This window comes from Ursus arctos, unplaced genomic scaffold, assembly GCF_023065955.2.
Source record: "Ursus arctos isolate Adak ecotype North America unplaced genomic scaffold, UrsArc2.0 scaffold_12, whole genome shotgun sequence".
NCBI lineage: Eukaryota > Metazoa > Chordata > Mammalia > Carnivora > Ursidae > Ursus > Ursus arctos.
The window spans coordinates 59,140,420-59,163,900 of NW_026622786.1; the positions used below are offsets into that span (position 1 = coordinate 59,140,420).

The 23,481-nt window shown below is 41.4% G+C and overlaps 1 protein-coding gene and 1 pseudogene across 2 annotated transcripts in view; both read left to right on the plus strand.

Moving 5' to 3' along the window:
- The window catches only part of DAB1 (DAB adaptor protein 1), a 1,098,018-nt gene that overhangs the window by 342,872 nt on the left and 731,665 nt on the right, over positions 1–23,481 (plus strand). The window lies entirely within an intron of this gene.
- Positions 1–23,481, plus strand: part of LOC113254267 (phenylalanine--tRNA ligase beta subunit-like) — a 114,008-nt pseudogene that overhangs the window by 28,890 nt on the left and 61,637 nt on the right.

Here is a 23,481-nt window from a genome sequence, read left to right on the forward strand (position 1 = left end):
TTACCTAGCAACAAGTGGGGAGCACTTGGGATGTGTCCTTGTGTTCTAAACACTGTGAGCAATTCTTTAAACATTTTCAATACAATGGAGAATGAATACACACTATGAGGAAGCCTTGAGAGAATGCCTTTGGAGTCAGACACACCTTTGTGCCACCCTGACTCCGCGTGACTCCTATGATGTTGGGCAAGGTACATAAAAACTCTAACCTCCCTTTAGAGGCTTATAATAACAATCCTACTTCATTCTAATTTTGTCAATGTACTATATGAGGGTAATGCATGAAAAGAAAGTGCATGAGATAATATTCTATGTTAAGTAGGTACTCAAATGTTAGTTTGCTTCAATATGTATTTTCTATGCTACCTTTCATAAAAACACAAATCCAGGCATCGGAGAGACCAAGATCTAGTTAACTCTACCCTATATTGGAAAATAACTATGTCCTTAAGGAAGTTTCTTAACCTCTCTTTGATTTGTTTTCTTTATCTGACAGTAATAAGTGGGATAATAATAACAATAATATGGGGACAGTAATAAGTGTTTCTGAAATTAGGGATATGAAAAAAATCTGACCAGAATACAAGTGCAAGAGATGACCTAAATATATTACTGGTATTATTTTTAGTTGAGGGGATGTTAGCAGCACTGGCAGGCTAACTAGAGACCTTTGTCTCATAGTAGGTTTTATCTTCATCCATACCAGGTATGACCCCAGTATTCATATTGGTGAAACAAATTTTGGAAATCATGTTGAAGTCCATCTACCAACCCACCTCTTTATTTTTCTTCACTTGAATGTCTATGTTGATTTCAAGGAATGTATTCTATGTCTAATACTGAGACAGACCTTTGCCAGGGCAGTTAAAGGGTTCCAGATGATGAAGTCATACTAGTTAGGCTGGCAAAACCAAAGGCAGAGTGATGCAAAAGATGGATGTGAATTATATAGCATCATGCAAAATTCTCAGATTTTTGGAGCAAAGTAGACATGGGTTCAAGTCCTCCTGGTCTACCACTTTCATGCTTTGAACACTTAGATAAATCACCTCAATAACCCTCAGTTTTCTCATTTGTACAATGGGTATAAGATAAATTATTTTGCAGGGTTGTTGAAAAGACGAGGGTCATGAATTTAAAGTGCCTTAAGGTGCCTGGTGTATGGTATATCCTCAATATATGATGTGTGTTAAAAACAGCATTAATACTAGCAATAATAACTATAATTGGAAAGGAAAGCAGAGCCTAAGCAAAGGAATAGTTGGTTCCAAATGCTTAGTCTGAGCAGAAAATATGAACCATTAATAGTAAGTAAATGTGAGGGGTCAAGAGGCAGGAGATGAGAAATAAGTAAGCAGGTAGACTGATGAAGACATAATTTGGAGTCCATGCCAGGAAATAGGTCTGAGTTTTGGAGCTCCCAGCTAAAAGGTACAGAAGAGGACAGACATCTCAGCCACTTAGGGAAGCTTTGTCCTCATGCTTTTGCCTTTACAGGCCATCATTTTCTCCTTCAGGATTCAAATGACAACCCCCTGCAGAAGTGCCTGATGGAAAACAGGTTGTTAACAAGAGGGGAGGCTAGATGCTCCGGGCACAGTGTTCTGACCAATGACAAGTCTGCATTCTGCACTTGGAATCACAGCTCTTGAATGTCAGGGCATGGGATTTCCCGTAAGAGTTGCCCATGTGACTAAGTACCCCTCAGGTTAGTGGAGTGAACAGTTTCCCTGACTTCAGTTTCTTCTTAATCAGGTGTCTCAGCACATCTGAGATGCCTTTTGGCCATTGTCTCCCCGACTTCTTACCTCAGGGAGCCCAATTCGAAGGAGTTGCTGGAAGCAAAGAGAGCTTGAAATGAATTCTATCCGTCAATCGATCCTACATATCCCAGTTTCCTGGCTTGGCCAGATACCACTGCCAGCCTGCGAGAAACATCTGTCCTGGCAAAGGTTGTGTCCAACATCTAGGAGGTGGAGATGTGTGTGAGTGAATAACATCAAAGAGCGTGGCTTTCTTCTGTTAAATCTGAATACTCATTATTAATCTAGCCACATAACACAGCTGAGGGAAATCACTGAGCGGCCTGAGACCAATTCTGCATGTGGGTGCCTTACTTTGCAACAGCTGGTCTAAGAAAAGTGGCATAGAGTTCATCTGGGCAGTTGTCTTTTCAATGCTGCTAAGTCAAGTAGGATGTTGAATCCACTATCATAATAGAAATTCTTTAACCTGGGCGTCTGAGTGGCTCAGTTGGTTTTAAGAGTCTGCCTTTGATTCAGGTCCTTATCCCAGAGTCCTGGCTCAGCAGGGAGTCTGCTTCTCCCTCTGGTCCTGCCTCCACTTATGTTCTCTCCCTCACTCTCAAAAAATATAAATAAAATATTTTTAAAAAATTCTTTAATCTACCAGGAAACCTAGGGCATGATATTAAATATGTTGAGCCATAATTTCCCAATATTTTATTTTTTTTTTAAAGATTTTTATTTATTTATTTGACAGAGATAGAGACAGCCAGCGAGAGAGGGAACACAAGCAGGGGGAGTGGGAGAGGAAGAAGCAGGCTCATAGCGGAGGAGCCTGATGTGGGGCTCGATCCCATAACGCCGGGATCACGCCCTGAGCCGAAGGCAGACGCTTAACCGCTGTGCCACCAAGGCGCCCCTACAATAATTTTTAAATGCTTCGATCTTGACTAGGGATTTTTATCAGATCTTACACATTTCTATATAAAGCCCAAGTCCAAACTCCAGCATAGTGCCTGATACTAGCACAGCTAGTACTTAGTAAGTGGTAGATAGGTAAATGGAAAACTCTGACCTACATCCATCTCATATTTTCCATTTGCTTCAGCTTTCCTGCTCTATGACCATTGACAAAGTGCTTTACTTTTTTTTTTTTTATCAGATTCATCATCCATAAAGTAGAGATATTGATAGTGCCTATCTCATAGAGTTATTATAAGGATTAAATGAGTTGTTACATGTAAAGTGCTTATAACAGTGCCTGGAACACAGAAAGTCCTATTTAAGTGTTCACCATCATCCTCATCATCACCACTTATTCTTTATGCCTCATATATCCCTATTGTCTTCTGAACTCTTCTGTTGCCAGTGTCATTGAGTCACCCACATGTGACTTCCTTGGGACTCCTTGTGACAGTATGGTCAGTGTTTCACTTGCGATGGTTAATACTCTTTGGCCATATTAAAAAATCAAACCTAATATTTTTCACCAGCACTTTTAGAAGTGAGTTTTTCCTTGTCTAACAATTCCCATCTGTGTTTTTCTTCTTAAATTATTTCAAAGTACAGTGTCATACAGTTGCTTTACTTTTAAGTTTCTCATGTCTTCTGTGCTCTTACCAACTACTTTCTTTGGCTTGGACAAGGCCCTTCATAGCTTCCTCTAACTTCTGAGAGAGAACACTAGTGATTCCAGTGAACACTTGTTAAGATGCCTGTGTTTTTGCTGAGTCAAGCTACCATCAGCTACCTGCAGAGGTCAGAATCTCTATAGCAGCCTTCGCTGGCTTGGTGCACGTGCATTTATTGAGCATCTTCTGTATGAGAGACTCTATTCTAGGTGCTGATTATTAGCTTCATATCCTCACTGTATCATCCACGGTCCCTCCCAGGTCCAGACATCTGTTGAGTACATCCCCATTGAGACCCTTCTGTTAGAGGTACAGTAATCACTTTTTATAGATGATGATAATAAACTTTTTATATGCTCAGTAACTACTTTTATTGGCAAGTCTAGAAGCTAGAAATAAAAAGCTGTGTACGCCATGCTTGTTGCCACTGAGTAACTCTTCATCTCATGGGGTAGGAGCAGAATTGTGAACATGGCAGGTGTTCTGAGGTACGATGTGCTTCTGGAGAAACAATTTTAGTGGCTGAAAAGAAGCATCCTGCTTATCTAAGATCACCTTCTGTAATCAATAAGGTGGGCACAAGGTCACTCCCTTCCTCAGATCTTTGTGAGGCAACCCTCCAGACTTTTCTCTAGTTACACATACTGTCTGAGGGACCTCATGCAGTCCCATGGCTGTGGGTACCAACCTCTGAGGGTGAGGCCTAGACCAGCCCCAGCTCAGGACCCATTCTCTGTAGTCATTCTCTGTGCTTCCCTTTCTTTCCTACTACATGTGCATCCAACGGTAACTCCTACTTATTCCCGTTTCACAATATATCCTGCTTCTTCCCACTTCACTTACTCCATTCTCATCCATACCTCATGAGACTATTGCCTTAGCCCCCTGGGTTTCAATTCATCCCACCCATCCACAGTCTGTTCTCAACACAGCACTCAGAGTGATCACTTCAAGACAAGTCTGATCACATCACTCCCTTTCTCAAATTCCTGCATGGTCTCCATATTACACTTGGGATAGAGCCCAATGTGCTATAAAAGCCCTACAGAGCCATGTGATCTGGCCTCCATCTACAGCCTTTTCCTTGTTCACTCCAAGCTTCTGATTTCTCTAATCTTCCTCAAACATGCCGTTTAGGTGTGAAGATCTTTTCTCTTTCTCCACACTTTCCCTCCAGGTATTTGCATGGTTCTCCCTTACTCCATCTCTGCACACATGTCACTTTCTCATGACCTTCCTTAACTGGTACCCCCATGAGGCTCCATAACCTCACCTGCTTTAATACACTTCATAACATTTATCTTTGTCAAACATTGTAGTAGTTTATTTAGTTGTGTGTTTATTATATGACGGTCAAATACAATGTAAGCTCCATGAGGACAGTGACGATGTCAGCCTTGTTCGTTCCTATGTCTGCAGGAGGATAGGGCATATGGTGGGCACTCAGTAAGTATTGAATGAATAAATGAATGGATGAGGATTAAATAACAGCATATTTATAAAATGCCAAGCTTCGAGTTCTGAATTTCAGCATTCAACTTACAGCAGTGGTTGCTATTTGATATAACCTCACTTCACCCCTCCCCATACCCTCGCAGCCCACCTCCAGCCCTGCCAAGGTGCTGTGCCTCCACAGATCCTCTTGCAAACTTATTTCTGTTTTGATGAGAAAGTAATCAAAATCCAGCCTCCTGATAATCCTCTTCTCAGGCTCATTCACCCTGAAATCCGCTGCCAGGATATTTATCCCTCTGAGTTTAAGAAAAAAGAAAAAGAAAAAGTACAGAAAAATGTAGTGACCATTACATTTTACAATGATTTGCTAAGTTGTCGGCTTTTCTTTCATTTTTTCATGTCTTTGGAGATGTATCCAAGGCCAGAGAGTAACTATCACATACGAAGAATTCACATAAAAGTTCATGTTCTGGTGTTATTGTTTGAATTCTTGGTCTCTGGCATCGTGGCCGTCCTCATCAAACCTTCTCTAGATATCCCAACACATCATCTTCTCTCATCTGTTAGTGTTGCTCATTGCATTCACATGCCTGCAAGGGTAGTCTGCATGTTAGAGACTGAGAAGCAACCAAGCCACCAGCTTGCAAACATTTGACGGTTCCCAAGTGTGGTGGAAAGAGAAGGGCATTGGCAGCAGAGACTTGGGTTCAAATCCAAGTAATTATGTTTATGGTCTTGGACAAATCATTTAACGTCTGGGACCCTCCGTTCCATCATCTGCAAAATATCCTCCTCAGGGTTGTAATAAAGATTAGAATAAACAAATCATGAAGAAGTGCATTGCTCAGAGGGACTAGATAAATGCACATCTCTCCTCCTTCCCACAGAGGGCTCTTCCTTTGACAGTACTACATTCACACTCCTTCCTTTGGCAGAGAAAGGGCCATAGGCCCAGGCATGGGACCTTGGGGACACTCCAGAGTAGTACACTGTGTAATGACTTTTACTCAGCTTGTGGAAGCAGCAGACTCTTAGCATTCCAGGATCAGCTGAAATTTTTTTAAGTTGAAAACTTCTTCAGAAGCAGCCTGCAGAGAACCTGTCTAGCATTTTGCACATAGTAGGTGTTTATTATTAGCATGCATAATGAATGAATGAACGAATGAATGGTACAGTTAAAAACAGAGCTCTTCTAGTTAAAACAGGCATTGAGGTCTCAGAGGCCTGCATTCTGGGCCCTCTCTCATCCCAGCAGATAACCTTTGAAGCATGACCCCCCCCACAATCTTCTAGTCTTTATAACACAGATTAGAAACCAATAATCTGGTCTAATGCCATCCCCACTACAGACATTCCTGCTATAGCATTTTTGGTGAGGTGATTATCCTGTTGCTCCTTGGAAAAAAAGGGTGTGGGGGTGGGGACAGCTCATTCTAGTTCAAGACAAGAATTTTAAGGAGCTTTTCATATTAAGACAAAATCTACACTCTGAGATTTCTACCTACTGGTTGTGGTTCATTTCATTCACTCATTCATCTTTTCATTAATTTTAAATATGTATTAAGCATCATTTCTGTGTCTTGCCTGAAGCTTCGCTCTTGGGACACACAGATGGCCTTTCTCTTTTATTTATTTATTTATTTATTTATTTATTTATTATTTTTTTAATTTTTATTTTTATTGCAGTGTAATTCACATACAGTATTATATTAGTTTCAGGTGTACAATAGAATGATTAAACACTTCTATACATTACTCAGGGCTCATCAGGATAAGTGTACTCTTAATCCCCTTTACCTGTTTCACCCATCCTCCCCTTTCCTCTCTGATAACCATCTGTCCTCTAAAGTTAAGAGTCTGTTTTTTGGTTTGTCTCTCTTTTTTCCCTTGGTTCATTTGTGTTGAAATCTAATATTCCACATACTAGTGAGATCATATGGTATTTGCTGTTCTTTAACTGGCTTATTTCACTTAGCATTATACTCTCTAGATCCACCCATGTTGTCTTTTCTCTTTTTAAGGTCTTTCTTCTTCTTCTTCTTTTTTTTTTTTTTTTTAAGATTTTATTTATTTATTTTGACAGAGAGAGACAGCCAGCCAGAGAGGGAACACAAGCAGGGGGAGTGGGAGAGGAAGAAGCAGGCTCCTAGTGGAGAAGCCTGATGTGGGGCTCGATCCCAGAACGCCGGGATCATTCCCTGAGCCGGAAGGCAGACGCTTAATGACTGCGCCACCCAGGTGCCCCTAAGGTCTTTCTTCTTATGTGTCACGTTCAGTGAAGATCAATGTGGATTTTTACTGAAGGTTTTCTTGAGCAAAGTGACATTCCTATTATGCAATATACAGCAAGAACTTCTTAAAATCTACTTTCCAAATATCTACCCTCATGAACCTATTCAATAAATCAGCTCAAGTAATCACCCCCTCCTACCAGCCACCTGGCTCTTTACCTCCCTTCTTCCTTCATTTGTTCTCCTTGAAAATGGCTTTCCTCCAGGTAGCCCGAAACTCTTTCATATGTGTGGGATCTAATGACCCTTTTGAAAGCTTCTGCTACATCCATTATCCCAATAAGCCAAACAGAAGTTCCTTCTGGTGTCCTGCCCTTCTTAGAATGTGTGGGAAGGAAGAGAGATTGTAATTAATTATACTCTTTTCTGTTTACCCCATTTGACAAAGAGAATAAGCTCTGGTCCCAGCCCTCAAGTAGCTAACTGTCACACTAGGTATAGTGCAATAAATATAAAGATCCACTCATAAAATATTTATTGAGCACGTATGTGTCATTCACTTTTCCAGGTGCAAGGGATACTACCATGAACAAAATAGGTATTCCCCACCCTCACGAAGCTTACATTCTGGAGGAGGGAGATAGACTAATAAAAAAATAGATAGTAAAAAAATGTGTACGTGCGTCAGATGATAATAAATGTTATAAACACAGAGGAGAAAAATAAAGCAGAAATAGATGCTAGAGCAGAAGAGGTTGGGGTTACTTCATTGCCTATAAAGCCTTTTGATGATTAGAATCTGTTATTAAGGGATGGCTTAGAGTCCTAGACTTATTTGTATATGTGTGTGATATTATTCCTGATGGCCTCAAGCAAGATGACAGTGGTAAGATGAGTGTTGGGGGGAGGGAGAAGTGGGGTCCATGGCTGAGCCATCTCTTTTTTCCTGTCAGTAGTGAAAGGGTGGTTCTCTTTGGATCCCACAGAGCTCCTGCAATCCCTCCTGAATTTTACCAATGGAGGGAAGAAGGAGACATAAGGGAATTATGAAAATACAAATGGAAGTGTTTGGAACATGGAAGTGGGAGGAAACATTTAGGAAGGACTCCTCAAAGGAGGAGACAGCGTAGGGGTTAGCCATTTGTGGGATGTCAGGGCAAAGTACATTCTAATGGCCAGGAGGAGCAGTACCTGCAAAGACCTGTAGGTGTGTAGGCATCTGGTAGGTTTAAAAAAACTGCAGGCGGGTTCACGTTGGCTGGACTGAAGGATACAAAGTGGAGTTCAATAGGTGCAGCAGGAGAGGATGGCTGTCATTGAAGGAATTTGCATTTCATGTTAAGATTATAGTTTTCACACCTCCACCACTGGGGACACATCCAAATAGAAGAATGAAATGACCAGACCTTGTGTTGCAGAAAGACTCTTCTGATATCTATGTTTTGGGGTAAAAAGACCTATTGGGAGGAAGGAAATGGCTCATCCAGGATCGAGGGCAGAGAGTAGTAGGAAAGGAGAGGTGGAGACCCGCCCAGCCATCTAACTATTGACTCTTCTACTCAATAGCCCAGCAGCTATTCCCAGACTTGCCTGGAGTCTTCTCTCCACCAGACAAAACGTCCCAGTTGCTAGGGTCAGCCCACTTCAGAGGTGTGCACTGCTATTCGGGGCTTTCACTGCCGTCTGTAGATCCTGGCAGCTGTCCTTTCTCTTCATTGTCCTGTTGTCCTCTCATGCAAAAATCAATGTCAAAGTGAACAGGTGTTGCTAATGGTACTAGAGAATAGGAGAATCAGGAAACAACAACTTCAAGGCTGAAATAATAACATTTTAATTGGAAATCTACTGCAAAGAGACTAACCTATGTAGATATATGCAAATCCTATGCAAATACACATGTGGTCTTTCTAACTATTGTCAGAACCTCGATTTGACCCATGGGAATTCTTAATGGTAGATGCTAGCTTTCCACTGAGGCTGTTGATGAACAGTTCTAGGTTTTACCTATGTTTAAACCATAATTAAGAAATATATCGATGGCAACCTGAACTTAATTAGCTTAATTGAATGTTGGAATTGATTGGGTCTTGAGAGAGCCTGTCTCTGAAGCTAAGCCTTGGGGAGTTTGCAGGGGGTGGAAGGAAAACCGAACTTAAAAGCACCTAGCAGAAATGAAAAGGAATGGGCGAGGAGCCACTGGGAGCATTATTAAAGGGAAAAGATTTTTATCACAGAGTTGAAAGAGAAATGCTTAAATTTCAAGTCACGCATAGCCATTCTAGGTCAGACCACTCAGTCAAATGGGAAAAAAATGATGTTGGGAATCAAGATTGTGTGAGATACAGAAGGGGAGGCCGGCATCCTTGTGTAGAAGTATGGGAGTGTATCACATTCAATACACAGCTGTGCCAGACTGATGGGGACCAGCCCAGTACTCCCAGGCCAGGCCCTGCCTGGGGCTCCATGGAAAACCGTCAGGGCACATGTTAGAGCCTGGGGAGAGGCGTGGGAGCCTCATGGTTAAAAACAAAGGATCTCAGTGATGGTACATGTCCTCTGTCTTTATATACTAGGAACTAATCAAGTTATTGGGTGATATTATAATAAATGGTTTAATTTTTTAAATTTACAAGCAACCTCATTATTTGGTTTTAGGTGATCTTGAGATTAAATCCCAATTCTGCCCCTTTATACAGTATGACCTTCACATGCCTGAGCCTCAGTTTCTTCATCAGATTTGATAGTATGTATCCAGTACAATGTCAAGGTAGAGTCGTTACACCGACATGGTACTGAGCTGTCCCTACCTCATCACATCCCCACGAGGGCCTATGGTCTGTAAGTGGTTGAACTGAGGGCCAACCATGGTCCCTGGTTCCAAGCCTGTGTTCTTCCCATTGTATCTTTCTGCCTTAATCCCCTCTACCCTGGTCCCCTCCTGCTCTTCAGAGAAGCTTCTTGAGTTACTTGTCCAGAAGTGCTGTCTCCCCCACCCCCATTCTCTCCTAGGTGACATCTGCCCCACCTGTGTGTTCTTGCCTCATCAACAGGGACCTTCTAGCTAAATCTTTGCATTCTGTATCCCACCTTCATGCTCGTTTCTTCCATAAAATCTCCATCTTCCACATGCACAGTGATGAAATAAAAAATAAACTAGGATGCAAGACATGAATCATGTCTTCTGTTTTGTTTTTGTAATTATGTACATATGTAAGCAGACACATCTCTGTACTCAGAAAAAATAAATTACTGGAAGGGAAAAAGCCAAAATGTTACCAGATGTTAATTCTGAATGTTGCTGTGATTTTTTAAAAAACTATCCACAAAGGATATATTATTTTAATTGGGAAAAATAAATATGATTTTTAAAAACTGAGGGCACTCCCTCGGGAAGTCAGTTAACGTGAGTGTTAATCCCACTCCTCACAGCCTGTGCCTTGTCCCTAATGATGGCGTTCCTGGGGACAAGGCCTCCAGGACTGATATTTGAGAGAAACAAATCTCCCTCACCATCTCAAGCATCCTGTCCCCATTTTAGCTGCATGAGAAGCAAGCCCATTTTTCAAGGGAATAGCAGATCAAATTTACAATATTGCAGAAACAGAAGCCCCGTTTGTAGAAGATTCATAGATTGCCTTAAGATAACATTTAACTTTCCAGAAATATCTTCAGACATGACCTCCAATCTTGACATGGCATCTTCCTTTAGGTGTAAGGATTACGTCTTGGAGTGGACCCTCTTGGGATTTTTAGGCCGTGTTAAGTATCTAATCTCATGGACACTACCTCTGCAAAACCAAGGTCATAGCTACCTCCCCCACCTACACACAAACACACTTCCACTGCCGCTACCCTGTGTACGATTACCACGTGTAGCTTCAGATTCAGTGCATGGTATGGGACTCACCTTGATTTGGTGCAATTTCAGAACCACTTAGAAATTTTCTTAAACCTTGCGTTGTTTTGGGGCGCCTGGGTGGCTCAGTCATTAAGCGTCTGCCTTTGGCTCAGGGCGTGATCCCGGAGGTCTGGGATCGAGCCCCGCATCAGGCTCCTCTGCTGGGAGCCTGCTTCTTCCTCTCCCACTCCTCCTGCCTGTGTTCCCTCTCTCGCTGGTTGTCTCTCTCTGTGTCAAATAAATAAATAAATCTTTAAAACAAACAAACAAACAAACAAAAAATCTTGCATTGTTTGTAACTAGTCTGGCCTGACACTCCTGCTCACCTCCGCATTGTGGCTAGTGTTTGAGTGATTGTTTTGGTAACTGATGTGATAGAACAGCCCCTTTTGTCTGGCCTGGATGGCCTGACATCTCCAGTCCTACTCTCAGCTTCATAAGGCTACAGCTCAGTAGGAACAAGCGATCTGTCATGATGACCATGTGGTTTTGCCCATGAATTATTGGTAAGAAACATCATACTCATCATCCCTTTAGTCTAGGATAAATCATACTTGGTCAGGATAATTCTTTTAATAAGTGGGTAAAATAGGTTGGCAAATGTTTGATACAGAATTTTGGTATCACATTGCTATGAGGGATCTATGTGGTATTGTGTGTGTGTGTGCGCGTGCTCACACACACACGTGTGATTGCATGCATACACGTGTTCTAGCTTGGTCAGGTTTTGGTATCATGATGTTTTCATGTACTACATTGTGTTCAGATTAATTTAGACTGTAATTTCTATCCATTCACATTTTATTGAGATTTACTTGGTAGCCTGTCCTATGATTACTTTAGGTGGTCAGTGTCCTAGTTTGTTTTAAAAGGACATGCATTCAACACAATAGTTGAAAGGGCAGTTTCTGGGAATACCTGCCTCAGTTTAGAACCAGGCTTGATCTCTTATGCCAGTGCAGTTGTATTATATATTGGGTAGGACTGTGCTTCTTAGACTTCAGTTTTCTTATCTATAATGCAGAGATAGTAATTTTCTAACTCATAGGGTTGTTATGGGGATTAATGAGATAATAGTATGTGTAAACATTTAGAATAGTGCCTGCAACATTGTAAGTACTCAATTAAGTTAGCTTTTAGCAATGTTTAGAGATGTAAATGTAAGTTATTAATGATAGTATTCTATTTTTGTCTTTCTCGTTGTTAAAGTCAACATCAAGGTTACTTCTATCTCATCTCCTTATATTTCTAGTTTTTGCTTCATATATTTTGCCATTAAGTAATAGCATGTCTCAAATAGCTTTATTGTAAATGAGCCTTTTATCAATATAAAATAACCTTCTTTATCTCATATAATACTTTTTACCCTGAATTCTACTTTGAAATGTTGCCAATTGCTTTCTTTTTGTTTGCTTTCTATGCTCGATAAATATTTGCCCGGCATTTCCCCCCTTTTCTTTCTTTTGTTTTGCTGTTCATCTCTTGTAAGTAGCATGGGGTTGAATTTTGCTTTTAACCCCATCTGAACGACTTTATCCTTTATTAGAGGAACTTAAACCATTTATATTTACTGTCATAACTGATATGTTTGGTCTTCTTCCTGTCTTTTTTGTTTTATGCTTTCTCTTTATACTTTCTTGGGGCTTCCTTTGTTTCCTGTCTTCTTCTATATGGCTTTCTTTTCTTCAAACTTTTTTTTTTTTTAACCTTCTAGTGATTTAAAAGCTGCATATCTGTTTTTAGCCAGTCCTGGGTGAACCTAAAAAAATGATCCCTGAGCTCCAGTAGTGACAGGAGTGTAATGGTGGGTGAGCAGCCAGGCCACTGAGCATGGAAGTCAATAAAATCAGTCTTATCCCTCGGAGGACTGGTGGTGCCTGTTCCCTGAGCCACCTTATCACAACGAGATAGAGCCCCAGCTCCTTAGCTCCGTGTCACATTCCCATGCTTCACACTTGGGTCCCAGCCTATCTAGTTAGCTCAATCTACGACCAGCCTTCGCCAAGAGCCGTGTGCTTCAGCACATCAAACTACGACCCGTGCCCAAACCAGACAGATTCTTAAACATCTCCACACCTTGGCTCAGGCTGTTTCTTTCCTTTTTGCTTGACAAAACCCTTCAAGGCCTGGCCTGATGCAGTGTGTGTGTGTGCGTGTGCCTGCGCATGCGTGAGTCTTGCCTCCTCATTCTACTGCCCTGTTCTTCCACAGATACAATTATTCAGCAGAACGCACTAGTCAGTCCTACCTGACTTTGAGTTACAGCTCTGTTTCTGGTGGCTCCATGTGCCCTGGATAAGCCTGTTTCCTCGTTTGTACATTATGTGTCCCTTGGAGTAAGGACTAAATGAGATGAGATATCTGCAGAAAGAGCTTAGCAGAGTACGTGGCACAGACTAGGCATTCAGTATATTTCAAATAAGTGAACAAAGAAAGGACGAAATACCAAAGGGAAGAGAGGAGGGATTGATTTTTAAATATGCATGACGCACTTTTAAAAAATCAAGACGTGTGATAGCTTGGCTTGCTTCAGAAAGGCTGAAGCTTATACATCTGACCACCACTGCTGGCTCATTTTAAATGAGCCGCCCCCCCCTTCCATCTCTGGGGCAGAGTGGCAGTCATGTGGTCCACAAAGCATTTCATGTGCAGACATCATCTTCATTTATATTGTCTGCCTTGCAAAGGCCCACAGGCCTAGGGCAAATTTATTAAAGTGGGGTCTATTTATTCAATTTATTAAACAGGAATATTTGAAGGGTTTTCATTTAGAAGAGCGAGTTGATTTATTCTGTTTGGCTGTAGAAGGCAGGCCAAAGTCCAATGGGTAAAAGTTATAAGAGGGCAGATTTTCCTTCAACCTAAGAGAAAAGATTTGTTGAAAGAGGATTTGTTTGTCCATTCATTCAGCATATATTCATCCATCTAGTCATTAATCAGCAGCCAGAGCTGAGAAGCTCCCTTTTTTACAGCTTTTGCTCTATCTAGGCTCTCTTATCTACTCTTAAATGTATAAGGAAGTATATTATCCCATTATATAGATACCAAAAACTGAGGCCCAAAGAAGTTGTCACTTGCCCAAGCTGAACACAGCCAGCATGTGATTGAGTCTGGCTTCAGCTCAGACCTCTGTTCTCTGCAGAACTTGTTCTCTTTCCACGTGGCTGTGCCGTCTGCCAAAACAGACAGAAGATCAGATATGCATGACCAGCACCAGAAATTGGAGGCAAGACTGAAAAATCCATCAGGCCGCACACCCCCCACTCCCCATCATTCTTTCTCCTTTCCCTTCCTCCTGTCTCTCTCTCTATCTCTGCCAACCCCCAAACCAGCCTTAATATGCTGAACAAAATTAGACACTTTACAGTTTGAGCCATCAGATTATGAATGTTGTCAGACCACTTCTCAAAATTATCACTCATCACAGGGACACTTTCTCCATCACAAGTCCTCCCACATAAGTGGTTTCCTCATTCAGATTTAACCTGGAGGTGCCCTAGCAGTCATCATGAATAAGACTGGAAATAAAGGAGTAGCTTTTCCCTAATGATATCTGAGAGAGGGTGCATGTGCCAGGACCCTGTAGGAAGCAGAATTAACCTCGGATGGTTCAGGTGAAGATGCTTTATTGAAGGGACCACTTGCAGAGCTGTGGACAGGATTCCAGTCCACAGGGATTGATTGAGTAACGGTGGTGAAGCATTTAAGGATATCAGCAATAGGAAACCACTTCGCCTTCTAGGGCTGAAGAAGCAAAGGAAAAGAATAGTGTTATTTGAAAAAGTTAGAGTCCCAGCTGTGGAAGAGCAACTGTCCAGGACCCACATGCCCAGATGGGCACAGCTACTGCAGAGAGGGAGAGGGCAAGAACTACCCCAGCCTCTCTTTCTCCCTGCTCCTTGAACTCCTGGCAGAGCTTCCCATTGGGAGAACCCAGCCGAAGGGCAAAGAAGCTCCCAAGAAGCTGTCCACAGGCATCAATTTCCTGGGCCACAAAGCAGGACAGAAAAGGGTAAAGAGTGGTGGGAGCAGAGATCAAACAAAAATAATGAGTTCACAAGGGGAGATTATGTGATCCAGTGGGCTGAATCGAGGAGGAAAGCCCACATTGAATCACCAGCGCAGAGCCTCTTTCTGCTTCTCTGGACCCAACTTTCAGAAAAAAAAAGTGGCTAGAGAATTCTGTAATAATTTATTCTGGAGGTAGATGCCACTCACACTGCAGCCCCTGCCAAATGCCGGCTGGTTTCAGTGTGTCTGAACCTCAGGAAGAGTTTGTCCTGGATGTTAAGATTCACGCATTGATTCACCACAGGTCTACTGTGTGCCATACTTTATTCTAAAAACTGGGACTACAAGGGGTGCCTGGGTGGTTGGTTAGGCAGACGCCTCTTGATTTTGGCTCAGATCATGATCTCAGGGTTGTGAGATCCATCCGCATATCAGGCTCTGCACAGAGCATGGAGCCTGCTTAAGATTCTCTCTCCTCCTTCTGCCCCTTGTCACGCCCTCTCTTTTTCTCTCTCATTCTCTCTCTCAATAAATGAATAAATGAATGAATAAACCAACAAATACTAGGATTACAAAGATGGAAAGGGTATAACTCTTGTCCTTCAGTGCGTCCTAGGACACTGAAGAAAATAGATACAGGAATCAATTATTTCAACATGTTCGATGTAAAATAAAAGTATGAATGCTGGTCTGTGGGTTGCAGGTAGAGTGGGTAATGCTCCCCGAAAGAACTCAGAAAGGTGATGCATGGGTCTTAAAGGATGAATTGGAGTTTTATAGTGGCAGGAGAGGGCAGGATCATTCCTGGAAGATGACACGGCAAATACTACATTATATAAGACTGAGAAGAGATGGTGTATACAGGGAATAGCTAAAAAGTAATTGTGGCTGGAGCAGCAGGTATGGGTTGTATGAGTTAGGGGCCAGAGAGCTTTCCAGGAGAGTCCGTTTGGGTCAAGTTCATGCTTTTTCCAATATACCAAGTCAGGAGAACATATTTCCAAAAAGGTCAAGCATTGCCATTCCTGCCTGTTCCCTCCCACAGACTTTTCAGAGAACATAAAAGAGAAAGCTGTCCTAGGACCCAGGATGTTAAACCGTGGGGAGAAGAGCTTGAAGATGCATCGGGGAAGCTCTTTAGGCAGCCAGAGCACAGAGTGAAGTAAATTCCCTTTAGCCAATCTTTCTTCAAAGCTTTCTATGTGCAAAGTTTTTCTGGAAAATACCAATATAGTGTATTGTGCTTTACAAAGATTAAACTAACATAAGCAGGCTATGACACTTCTCTTAAGTAGTTTCTAAATTGGTGAATCTTGGAAGGCTCCCTGGGAGCGACAAATTTTGAACAAATGCCTAAATAGAGAAGGAAGGAAACCAACAATTTTTGAGGTTTTGCTACACTACAGATAAAACACTAGGTGCTTTTTATATGTTGTCTCATGTAAGTCTCCTGGCAATCCTGTGCAATGGGAATGATTAGCCCCATTTTGCAGATAGGAAACTGAGGCTGAGTGAAGTGTCCAAGATCACCCCTATAGATAATAACAAAGGCTGAATTCAGACCTGACTGGACATGAGTCCAAAGTCTGCATTCTTGCCATGGTGCCGTTTGCCTCTGAAGGACAATGCAGGCTGCTCACAGTCGGGGGTAGAAGGATGAGGACAGAAAGAGGAGGCTTTTCCTCTGTAAAGTGATGTCATCCACTTCACAAGGTAGGAGGACTGAACGAAATAAGATATCCTCTTGTTTCACACCTCTATGCTTTCCCATATACTAATCCCAACGCCTGGAATATCCTTCTTCCTCCCACCCCCACAGTTCTTGTTGCCTGTGTTTTCCCTCTAAACTTAGCTTTAATAATCCTCCCACCAGGAAGCCTTGCACTAGTCACATGGTAGCGGATGTACGTTGACTGTTCCACTCAACACGGAGCTTCCTTCTTGCTGGTCCACATGGCTTTAGCCCTGTCCACAAAATGTGTCCTGCTCCATGAATCAATGGCTGTCTGACAGAGCCCGCGGCATAACAGGTGCTCCATAAATGACCGTTTCCCTTTTCTTTCTCCTTTTTCTGGAGGCAGCAGACATTTTGAATGGACTCAGAGGCAGACAGGAAAACAATTAGCTTATTTGAAATTAGCATCTTCCAGGAAGCCTTGTAATGAGGACGGCAGCCCTCCACAAAGGAGGTGAGCACTGTGATGCTGGGCCTGTTCTCGGCAGAAGCCGCCCGAGAGCTCCAGGCCCTCTTAACTTGACATGGAGAGGCTGGGGCGGCATGGCTCCCTGTGGGTGCCTCTTACCTGGTGCGCTGTGGGGGCTCTTCCACTTACGTGGCGGGGGCAGGGCTAGCTGCTGGAGTGACAAGAGCACAGTGGCACACAAAGTAACAGTAAAACAGAATGATAATGCATTTCCTAATGGCCTCCTTCACAGCTGTGTATACTGATTTAATCTTTGCAAAGCACTCTATTGTTTATGAGGCCTCTGGGTACAATTTTATGCCTGACTGAAGAGGTTGCTAATAGCTGCCATATTTGTGTTTAAGGACCTGCAAAGGATTAAACGAAGTATTTTAGAGCAATGAGCCATAATAAACTAATAATATATTACAAATAATAAATGTTTTTAGCCAATAATTGACTACACATCTAGTGAACTTTAAATGACAAAAATACTAATTATAAATCCAGTCATTCTATGTATCCTTCGATCGGGACGGAAAATGAGAACAGGATAGGGGATCCAGGGCACCTCAGGTCATTGGGGCAGGTGGCATGGATACCGAACTGGCTTCCTGGCTGAGAACTGTCAAAGCCACTTAGTGAAATGCTGGGTTTCATTTCCATCTTGGAGGGATGGAGCAAGAGCCTGAGGCCTAAGCCACCTACTGAACTTAGTGGGTTTTTGTTTTAGTTTTGTTTGACCTTGTTCACTTCTCAGTCCTAAATTTTCCAGTGCTTGGTTTGCATTTAGGATAATTGCTAGAGAAATCCCCCAGAGGATTTTGGAAACGGGGGCTGGGTCTGAAGAAAAGGCATTCATGTTTCCTTAAGCCTCGGGAGTAAGCCAATTTGTGTGTCTCTCTCTCTCCTTTTTTATGGATGAGAGATCCGAGGCAGAGAGATGAAGGATTTTGCCTGATATGTCGTAGTTGGTAAGTGGTACAGCCGCAGAGCCAACTGCAGAACCCCAGAGTTCGTGGTTTTCACCAGAGCTTATTGCATCTTTTCTTTTTTTTTCTGAGCCCTTGTGGAGCATGGGAGTCTTTCCTTTCAGTACTTGGGAAGAATATATTTCTGTACTTCCCACATCTCTCAATCATACCAGTTATTTTTTTTTTCTTTTTTCACTCCACAATAAAGCATGGGCATCTTTTCTGATTACAAAAACAAAATACTCGAGATGAAAATTAAAATCACTCATAATTCTATCACCCAAATAAACCACTGTCAACTTTCTCTTTGCATTTTCTTCAAGGATTCTTTCCCATGTTATAGTTTCAAAATATTGAGATCGTATTTTATGAGTCTTTGGTATTTTAATTTTTAAAAAAACAACAACCTTTTTTCATGTCATTGATGTTCCCTGAAAAATATTGTTTTAGAATTGTGTAATATTTCATGGTATATAGTCTCTATTGAATACTTAGGCTGCTTCTAATTTTTTTGCCTTATAATTTAAAATTTGATAAATATTGAGTCTAGCATAGTGCATAGCATCTAATAGACATTCCATGTATTTAATGAATGAGTTAAATCAATCTTTGCATATCTTTGCATCATTTCTGATCATTTCTTTTGAATAGATGTTCAAAAGTAAAGTTACCTAATATTGCCAGACTCTTGAGATATATTCCCAAATTGCCTCTTAAAGAGATTCCCATCTCCAGTATATGATAAATATTCATAAATTCTGGAAGCCATTTTTTAAAGGATAGCTTAGTTACTAATATGTTTGTTCTTATGTTCCTTACTGTCATAAACTGAATGAAACAGTTACCAAAACTCATTCCTGAGAAATTCACTATTTAGTAGAAAAAATATATATGTATATGTATGTATATGTATGTGTGTGTGTGTATGTATGTATATATACACATACCTCCAACATTTTTTTAAAGATTTACCATATACCAAGTACTATCCTTAGCACATTACCTATATTCATACTTTAAATCTCTCATCATGAGGCAGATACCAAAACTCCAAGATGTTCTTTAAATTGCCTGGGGTCAGATAGCATTTTTATGATGGGGCCCACACTCTTCTTCACACCTACTGGTTACCGGTATGAATGAAACAATCAGATAAAGAGTTAATTATGACATAGGGTAGTGAGTGTTCTGATGGAAGAATGTGAACAAATCAGAAGAACACAGATCACTCTATGTGAAGGGTTCAAGGAAAGATCCCCAAAGGATGTTAAAGGATAAAAGACAGTTTGCCAGGGCAACAACAACAAAAAAAATGCAAAATAGGCAAAAAGGATAGCAAATGCCCAACATACAATACAGAAAGCAACTTAGAACATTCAACCTACAAGTAATAAAGGAAGGGAATACAAATTAAGATTTTAGGCTCTGGAGTTAGAGTGCCTTGGTTCAAATCCAGCTCTTGCAATCACCAGTTGTTTGACATTTGATTGGTTGTTTTAAAGTTTTATTTATTCAAATGATCTCTGCCACCCAATCTGGGGCACAACTCACAACCTCGAGATCAAGAGTTGCGTGCTCTTCCGAATGAGCTAGTCAGGTGTCCTGATGTTTGATGTTTAATGTGACAAAATATGTAAAGAGTGACAGAGTAAATAGTAAGTATTCTCTGGTGGTAATGGTGGTGGTGATGGATATGATCTAATTGGGAATGAGGGAAATACTTTAGAACAGGAATCCCTGGAATCCCCCCATCTGAGCAGCTACCCACTCTGCAAACATTTAAGTTCAGATATGATCTAATTGGGAATGAGGGAAATACTTTAGAACAGGAATCCCTGGAATCCCCCCATCTGAGCAGCTACCCACTCTGCAAACATTTAAGTTCAGAGCTGATTTGAAGTAACCAATAGCCAAGTTTCAGGTCAAAGCCCAAGGAAGTTACCTTGGGCAGGTCAAACAGAATGATGTGAGACTGGAGCACATTGCATAAGGATGGAGGGATGAACATATGGTATGTTCTATTTACGAAAAGGAGATCTGGGGACACCTTCGTAATGATGAATCCATTAAAAACAGTTGGCCCTGTGTCCACACTAGCACCCAGTGAATGTTAAGAATAGGAAAGTGGTACAATCAGGTTTATGTTTTTTCAAAGATCTTCTGATTACTTCCTGGAAAATGGATGGGGATTGGAGGTGGGGGGGTTAAAAAAAAAAAAAAGTGGTGAGGGAGAGAGACCTCTTGTGGATCTCTCTGTCCAAGAGAGAAACACTACCAGTTTGGACTAGGATGGTGGCAGTGAATATGGATTTGAAAACTTTCAGGAGGAGCATTTTTATTCTGAAATGGATTTAATAGGAACAGTAAAAGAGAGGGAGGAGCCGGGGATCATTCCTAGGTTTCTGGCTTGAGGAGCTAGATGAATGGAGATGCATTTTCTGAGGTGAGGACAGTGGAGAGAGATCACGTTTGGGGGGCTGTGATGAAGTGTTCGGGTTGTTAAATGAATGACGAGACTTTATCCCATAGATCAGAGCATATATCTGGCTTTTCTCCCTAGTAGGAAGATGGGAAGGGTGTAGGAGGAAGGTGTGGTAGGCTCTGAAATAGGGGGGAAAAGACAAGATCTCTGTTAGCTATTATGTGCGGCAATAACCCTTGCTGTGTTTATTGCCCATTTAATAGAGTGTACATTACAACCCACAGTGATAATCAAGAGATGGGGGATGCCGAATGAGATGCAGAGATACCATAGGTGGGATATTTATTTCACTGCAAAAAGGTTCTCATTTATGAAAATGGATTCTGGATAAATCTCAGCCCCTGCCTTTCTCCACCCCTCCTTTCCTCATCCCCAAAAGAGTGAGCACAAATGCTTTTGATCCAAAATAATTGGGGACAAAGAGCCATTTTGAAAAGATGGATATTTTAGGAGAGAGAGGGATAGGATGAAGAGCAACTTACCGAAGGGATTGTTGAGTCATTTTTTTTTCCCTGAAAGAGAATGACATGATAAATATTGATGTCATCTCTGCTGCCATCTTTCTTAAAAGAGTACAGGCATGGTACCCTTCAGACCAATGACCAAAACCCTTCTTTACCCAAGACTAGCTGTATTACATTTTGATGAGTTTCGTCATTTTTCTAGCATTAATTTGTTCATCTGTGATATAGGGATCATAGTAACTTCACAGATTTGTTGTAGAGATTAAATGAGAAAACATTTATTAGACGTCAACTACAATGGTTATAATGTAATAAACATTAATTCCTTACTCCTTCTCCCCACTCTGTTCTTTCCCTACATTATAGTCAGACTTCACCATGAGGCATGACTGGACTTGAGCTGGGTTTTGAGTGAGCCTCAGTGGAAGTGGGGATTTCTAATATCTGGGGTCACTAATCATCCATTTTCCTCGGGGTCTTAACCCAAATTGATAGAGTACCTATGTCAGCAGTGGATCAAGGGTGGCTACTAATGAAAGTCAGGGGCCTTTGATAGTCTAGGCAGGGCTTCCTATGTGTCCTCAGAAGCTTGGCTGCTTTCAGGTGTCTTTTGGAAACAGCAACATCTGGTGGCTGCCTGAGCAGTAACCCGGCTGCAGGCTTCAGGGGGAGCAAATCACAGCATCTGTGTTTCTCCAGGAAAACAGCAGGGCTATTAAAATAGCTCTTAGGCACAATCTATCACTGCACTGTCTCCCTTGTTTGCACAAGCTGTAACTGGAAATGTGAGAGTCTGGAGAGATGACCTTGTATTGGTAAGGCACTAGAAGAGGATTTGGGGACACGGGTTCATGTTGGCTTTGCTAACCACTTCCCAGGTGACCTTGGACAAGTCACATGGAATCTGTATACCTCCCTTGCCTGATCTGAAAGGCCCCAGAGGCATTCTGTGGTTTATAATGGCAATTGCTACTTGGAGAATAAATAGGATTAATAATAGAAGGTTTCTTTGTTATATGACAGTGGAAAAATTGTTCAATCTCTCAATGACTCTGTTTCCTCATCTGAAGGCAGGGATGAAGATAGCTACCATAAAGGGTGGTTATAAAAATTGACTGAGATCCTGATTATAAAGTCTTAGATATGGTTCCTGGCATATAATAAGCACTCAGCAAATGTCAGGTGCCTTTCTGCCACTAGGTCACAATGTTGCCTGATGTCAGTGCCGAATCATAGGGCTGCTGCTTTTGAGTGTGAGCACAGAATCTAAGATCATGTTAACAGTCTTTCTCATCAAGTGTGATAAGCCTATTCTTCCCACCCTATACTCTTGTGCTATGGAACCCAGACCCCTCAAGTTTAACAAAGAATAGAGAATATTGACTTGAGAAGTAGTGCCTGGGTCATCCTGTTGTGTGAATACACTTCTGTCAACCATGTGGGAGGATAGGGGCTGGCCTCAGCCCTGGGAGACATACAGGGCCACCTTTCTGTTTCTTCTGCTCTGCTGTATAACTTCCCTTTGTACTTCTGTATAAATAACCTAATGCCTGGTACATCGTTGGTATTAATGGATGTTTGGAGAAGAATGAAATATGTATCTAATTCCACAATAATAATTCATCGAGCATCCACTGTGCTCAGGAAGGCAGTCCACGTGAACTTTCTCTGCATATTTTTTAGCTATGTATATTTCTTTTTGAAAATGAGGTTGATTGATTCCTTTTCATGGGATGGTGGGAGTACGTACGGGGAGCAAAATTGTATTTCCTTAAAGCTCTATTTTGTACTTCAAACCAGCGTTCCTTACCTCACTGTGATATTGTAGACAAAACTATGTGAAGTTACTGCAATCTGAAATCACTGCATCACTATTACAGTGCTTATTATTATATTTGCAGTTGTTTAATGCTACTTTATATTTCCACATTCTATATTCTAATGCATTAGATGCAAAAGATTCTAATTCATCTCCTTCTGTTTGGGATTTTAAATAGGTTAATAGGATGCAAATACAAGGCACATTTTTGCATTCTGTTACAAATATTGTACACAGATATTGCTATGCTGTTTGGGCGAAATGAAATGAAATGTAATTTAATATGATATTTTCAAGCACATTAGATCGTTCCTGAGGGCTTTATGGCAGTGGTCCTAAACTGTGTTAAACCATAGCTAAAACAAGTCAGAACAAAATGAGTTTCTTTCCTCATTTTACTGGCCTCTCCTAGTTTGATGACTTTTTGTCGCCCATGCCAAATGATGTTTTAGGTTTCGTGTGGTTAGGCTGGGCTAGAAATGAGTTTGAAAATATTCAGCTCTGCTCATGAGAATATATTGCAGTTTCTACTTTTAGCCTGCTCTTCAATTCACCAGCCATTCTATTTATTTATTCACCAAACTCACT